Source organism: Sceloporus occidentalis, unplaced genomic scaffold (genome assembly GCF_023333645.1).
Source record: "Sceloporus occidentalis isolate IW3139 unplaced genomic scaffold, rSceOcc1.0.p SCAF_1, whole genome shotgun sequence".
Taxonomy (NCBI): Eukaryota; Metazoa; Chordata; class Lepidosauria; order Squamata; family Phrynosomatidae; genus Sceloporus; species Sceloporus occidentalis.
The window spans coordinates 221,509,505-221,516,501 of record NW_028316981.1 but is presented as its reverse complement, the minus strand read 5'-3'; positions in this window follow the sequence as shown (position 1 = coordinate 221,516,501).

The window sequence follows — 6,997 nt, the reverse complement described above, 5'->3', positions numbered from 1 at the left end:
AGGAAGAATGCTAGTGGCTTGGGAAAGATCTACCCATAGAGTTGCATCAATACATACAAATCCTGAGGACCAGCAAGTGAATTCCTCCTCCTCCATCCAAGTCTTGTGAATTTTGGTAATTTCTGTTTAAACTCATCCCCTACACACTATATTTCTACTTACAGGCTGGATAAATGTGATAGCTTCATTTTCTTATTAAAACTCATAATTTGCATGTGTTTACTACAACGACACAATTTAAATATCCAGTGGAATAATGAAAGCATAAAAAACTATGTAGAAAATGATCAGACAACAAAAATATTGAAAAGAAACATAATGTAAGGTATCCACTCTCTAAAACCTGAACTTTATATCTTCTCTAAATGGATTTATATTTGAATTGTTGACATTACCTTATCCATTTCTGAATGTATTAGAAATGGGATACCTTACATTATGGTTACTGTTCAATAATTTTTCTGTCTGATCATTTTCTACATGGTTTATATCGTTTCATTATTCCATTGGATGTTTAAACTGTATTACTGGAGGAAACACATGGTTTTAGTTCCCCCCACATTGCAAACATATGATGAGTAATGGAGTGCAATGGAGTGTACAAAGGAATTCCAGGAAAAAATCATCATGTGCTTTATAGACTATAGCGAAGTCTTTGTATAGATCACAAAATGCTATGGATGGCTCTTAAGTCCTGATGAGAAATCTACTTAGGACAAGAGGAAACTGTTAGAACAGAATATGGAAAAACAGACTGGTTCCCAATAGGTAAAGGGGTCAGGCAGGGCTGCATTTTATCACCCTATTTGTTCAACTTGTATGCAGAAGACATCATAAGAAAAGCAGAAGTGAACATAGGAGGAAGGAACATCAACAACCTAGGGTATGTGGCTGACACCATCTTACTAGCGGAAGACATCACAGACTTGGAACAATTACTAAGGAAGGGCAAGAAGAAAAGGTAACGGCAGGCTAAATGCTGAACATAAAGAAAACAAAAATTATGACCACAGAAGAGATACATAAATTCAACCTAGATAATGAGAAAATCAAAGTACTTAAAAGTATTCCCATATCTAGGATCAAACATTGATCAGAATAGTGACTGCAGTCAAGAAATAAGAAGAAGACCAGGAATGGGGAGGGCAGCTATGGAAGAACTAGACAAACAAACAAAAGAGTAAAAATATACAACTAAGCACTGAAGTTAGGATCATCCAAGCCTTGTATTCCCTATCATCATGCACAGATGGACGGTAAAGAAAGCAGACAGAAAGAAAATCAATTCCTTTGAGATGTGGTGCTGGAGAAGAGGGCTAAGGATACCATTGTTGTTGCTGTTGTTGTTGTTAGCTGCCTTTCCAGTCGACCTTGACTCATGGCAACCCTGTGAATGAGACATCTCCCCTACCCTCCACATCCCTGCTCAGGTCATACAGGCTCAGGCCCACGGTCTCTCTTATTGAATCCACCCATCTGGCATGTGGTCTCCCTCTCTTTCTGATCCCCTCCACCTTCTCCAGCAGCATTGTCTTTTCTAATGCCTTCTCATGATGTGGTTGAAGTATGACAGCCTCAGCTTGATCATCTTAGCTTCCAGGGAGATTTCTGGCTTGATCTGTTCAAAGACCCATTTTGCCTTCTTTTTGGCTGTCCACAGTATCCTCAGCATTCTTCTCCTGCACCACATCTCAAATCAGTTTATTGTCTTATCTGTTTTCTTCACTGTCCAGATCTCACAGCCGCACACAGTGATTGGGAATAACACAACTTCAAGAATTCTACCTTTAGTGTTCAGCTGCATATCTTTATACTTTAGAATTTTGTCTAGTTCTTTCATAGCTGCCCTTCCCATTCCTAATGTTCTTCTGATTTCTTGACTGCAGTCTCCATTCTGATCAATGTTTGATCCAAGGTATGGGAAATCTTTAACTATTTCAATTTCCTCATTATCTAGGTTGAATTTATTTAAATCGTCTATGATCATTATTTTGGTTTCCTTTATGCTTAACATTAGTCCAGCCTTTGCACTTTCTTCTTTTACTACCTTTAGTGATTGTTCCAAGTCTCTGGTGCTTTTTTCTAGTAGTATGGTATCATCTGCATATCTTAGATTGTTGATGTTCCTTCACTCCTTCTTCTTCTGAGTCTAAACCTGCTCTTTGAATGATATTAAAACAGAGACTATGAGAGAGGTATCCAGTGACTCCGCGGATTGCGTTAGACTGGATCGTTTTGAGCTTGTGAGTACCAATGAAGTGGGCAAGCTCCTTGGATGTGTAAGGAGGACGACTTGCCCCCTTGATCCCTGCCCATCTTGGCTGACCGTTCAAGGAGGAGATGCTGTAACATCACTGCTTCAGACTATAATAAATGCATCCCTTAGAGAGGGGAAATTTCCATCAGCACTTAAGGATGTAGTGGTTAAGCCACTCTTAAAGAAACCCTCTCTAGATCCCCTGATAAGGAACAACTATAGGCCTGTCTCTTTACTACCATTTTTGGGCAAAGTGATTGAGAGGGCAGTCGCCTTCCAACTCCAGGATGTCTTGGATGAAGCCGATTATCTGGACCCATTTCAAACTGGCTTTAGGGCAGGATACGGAGTTGAAACTGCCATGGTCACCCTAGTCGATGATCTCCATCTAGGCATCGACAGGGGAGGTGTGGCCCTGTTGGTGCTCTTAGACATCTCAGCGGCATTCGATACCAATGACCATGGTATCCTTCTGGAACGCCTGAGGGAGCTAGGTATTGGGGGCACTGCACTCCAGTGGTTCCATTCCTACCTCTCGAGCAGATTCCAGATGGTGATGCTGGGGGACAGTTGTTCTCGTAAAAGGGAACTGACATCTGGTGTCCCTCAGGGCGCTATTATGTCCCCCATGCTTTTTAACATTTACATGAAGCTGCTGGAAGAGATCATCCAGAGACATGGGGCGCGGTGTTATCAATATGCCAATGACACTCAAATTCACTTCTCTATGTCTCCGACTGCTGCAGTGACTAAGGATGGCATCTCTCCTCTGAATGCCTGCCTTGAGTCTGTAATGGGCTGGAAGAGGGAAAACAAACTCAAGCTGAATCCAGAGAAAACAGAGGTGCTCGTGACAGGTGCCCCTGGTCCAGTGGGGGAGATCTGCCAACCCATCCTTGATGGGGTCACACTCCCCCTGAAGAATGAAGTCCGCAGTTTGGGAGTGCTCCTGGACTCGCCTCTACAGTTGACATCTCAGGTGGAGGCGATAGCCAGGAGTGCATGGTATCAGCTTCGGCTGATACGCCAACTGCGTCCCTACCTGGCTCAGGGGGACCTTGAAACAGTAGTACATGCACTGGTAACCTCTCGTTTAGATTTCTGCAATGCGCTCTACATGGGGCTACCTTTGTACCAAGTTCGGAAGCTCCAACTGATTCAGAATGCTGCAGCCAGACTGATCACCAGGACACCGAGATCAGAGCACATTACACCGGTGTTGAAATCCCTACACTGGCTGCCGATTAGCTTCCGGGTGCAATACAAAGTGTCGGTTATTACCTATAAAGCCCTACATGGCCTGGGCTCGAGTTACTTAAAGGAACGCCTCTCCCTACATAATCCGCCCCGCACTCTCAGGACATCTGGCACAAAAATATTAGAACAACCCAAAACCCGGTTGAAAACCACCTCTTGTAAAATGTTTTCTGCGATGGCCCCTAGACTTTGGAACAACTTACCAGAAGAGATCTGTCTTATACCTTCTTTGGAAGCCTTCAAGAGGGCATTGAAGACGGATCTCTTCCGGCGGGCCTATCCAATGGAGCTCCTCTAATCCGATTTTGAACATCTGAATGTGATGACTCCATTCTTACAACTGTCAGCAACACTGCAACAACTCTTCCCCTTTTTATTTTATTTTTTATTTTGATTGATGTATTTTGTATTATCTATGGATTTTATGATGTTTTTACTGTTGTAATCCCGCTTCGATCCAAAGGGAGAAGCGGGAAATATAAGTAAATTTTATTATTATTATTATTATTATTATTATTATTATTATTTGTTCTACATACAAATTGAACAGATAAGGTGAAAGGATGCAGCCTTGCCTGACCCCTTTGCCAACTGGGAACCATTCTGTTTCTCCATATTCTTATCAAGACTATCCAGTGTAGTGGCATTCTCATGTCTTTAAGAGTTTTCCATAGCATTTTGTGATCTTTGCAATCAAATGCCTTGCTATAGTCTATAAAGCACTTGCTGATTTTCTTCTGGAATTCTTTGGCTCACTCCACCCTGAACACACCATCAGATCCATAGTCTACAGCAGAGGTAGGCAACCTTTTTGAGCCGGGGGCCGGGTTGCTGTCCCTCAGACAACTGGGGGGCCGAACTCAAAATGGAGCCCGGAGCGGCGTGGAAGCTGCGGCGGGGTCAGCAATCGGTGGCAGGACCGGGCTGGGGCCGGTCCCAAGGCCTCGCCGGGCCGGATCCGTCCCACGGGCCGTAGGTTGCCGACCCCTGGTCTACAGCAAAGCCCTTTGATACAAATCACATCTGCTCAGATCCAGAAGACAGGGACGCCAAACTCAAGGAATTACAACAAGCATTCCTCAAACTACAGTACCCACCACATGAAGTGAAAAAAAAAAATAAACAAAGCAAGATGTGTACCCAGGACTGATCTATTACAGAACAAATTGAAGAGGGAAATTGACAGAACTCCACTAGTAGTCACATACATCTCCCAACTGGGACCTCTCAGGCACATCATCAATGAACTACAACCCATTCTGGACAATAATGCTACTCTTTGAAGGGCTCCTGGTGACAGACCTTTACTCATCTACAGACAGCCGCCAAACCTCAAACAGGTATTCACCCACAGGAAGACACATGCCACAGATGGGGACACAGGTACTAAGCCTTGCCACAGACCAAGATGCTAACTCTGCCCACACATTTATCCAGGAAATGTCATCACAAGACCTAATGGCATCACCCACAATATTAGGGGGACCTTCACGTGCTCATCCTCCAATGTGATTTATGCCATACTATGTCATCAATGCCTATCAGCACTCCATTTATCCATTTGCCCATTTATTCTGCGCCAGAGGATAAATGGACATAAATCAGACATTAGGAATGGGAATACACAAAAAACAGTGGCAGAGCATTTCAGTTACTCTGGACATTCCATCTCAGACCTCAGAACAGCAGTCCTTGAACAAAAGAACTACAAGGGTAGATTGGAAAGAGAAACAGCAGAATTGGAGTTTATGCACAAACTACAGTGCCTCAGTAATGGATTGAACAAAGACAATGGTTTCCTCACTCACTACACACACTTCAACACTATCTGATCCCATCCTCAGGGGGTGCCTTACATTCATCTATTCCTCTTATCACAGGCTAGTCCCTTTGCAAAATCTGCCAGTTCATCTCCATGCACAAAGACCAGTTTCTTATGTCTTTGTGCGCTAATGACCATGGACTATAGTTAAAATTGGACCTGCAACTTCATTTCCATAAACAAAGGATTTGTAATTTGAACTGACATGCTCACATACCAATGGCATATACATATATATATATATGTCTGTATGTCTGTGCCTGGCTGGCTTCCACTTCACCGAATGCATCTGAGGAAGTAGACTGAAGTCTACGAAAGCTCATGCTACCAACTTCTTTCTTTCAGTTCGTCTCAAAGGTGCTACAAGATCCTCATCATCCATTGTATGTTTGCCATACCAAGGACAGTCAAAAAGACATCTTTGAACAGATCAAGCATGAAATCTTGGAAGCCAAGAGTATCAAACTGAGACTATTGTACTTTGGTCACATCATGAAAAGACATGGGAGAATACAATAATGCTAGGGAAGGCGATGGGATGTAGAAAGAGAGGAAGACCACATGCTAGATAGATGGACACAGTCTGGGAGGTCACAGGCATGGCTTTGCAGGACCTGAGCAGAGCAGTGGAGGATAGGAGATCTTGGAGATGCCTCATCCACAGGGTTGCCATGAGGAAAGTTAACAAACAAAAGTATATACTGCATGTTATTATGGACTCAACCATACTTTTCTGATGGAACTTATCTTTATATGGGATAATATGGAGCCAGCATGGCTTAGTGGTTTGAATGTTTGGACTAGAACTCTGGAGACCAGAGTTTGAAACCGACTAACCTTGGGCAAGTCACACTCTCTCAGCCTCCGGGAAAGGCAATGGCAAACCACCTCTGAAGAAATCTTCCCAAGAAAACCCAATGATAGGTCCCCCTTAGGGCTGCCATGTCAAAACGACTTGAAGGTATACAACACACACACACACATGTGTGCGTCATATAGCTGTCAATAAACTGTCTCAATGGAACCTACATTTCTAGGAATATTTGGAGCTTTTCTTTGGTCATGTCCTCCATTTGTCTGGGAGGTCCTATATTTGGCAGTGCCTTGTTGTCCTTGAGAGTCTGGATATCTGGTCACTCTGCTTGGAGGAGGCCCAGGCTCAGTACAGAGTGAGATGGGGTGGGTGGCCCTGAGCCTTCCTCCTTCCTTTTCGTCTCCCCATCCTGAGAAACCCACCAAAAGGCTGGACCTACGACAGGCTTAGCTCCAAGAGATCCTGGTGGGCTCAGTTCAGGTTTGGATGGGATGGGGGCCCCTGGTCCTGCCTTCCTCCTCCTCCTCCTCTTCGCTTTCTTCTTCCTCCTCCTCCTCCCCCCTCCTCTCCTCTTCCTCTCTCCCCTCCTACCCTTCTTCCTCCTCCTTTCCCTCTTCTTCTTCTTCCTCCTCCTCCTCTTTTTCCTTGTCCTCTTTCACCTCCTCTTCCTCTCCCTTCCTCCTCCTAATTCCACCCCCTCTCCTTTTCCTTCTTCTTCCTCCCCCCTCATCTTCCTCCTTCTCTTCCTCTCCTCCTCCTTCCCCTCTTCTTCCTCCTCCTACCTCCCCTCCCCTTCCTTCTCCTAATTCCTCCCCCACTTCATTTCCTCTTTCTCTTCTTCCTCCCC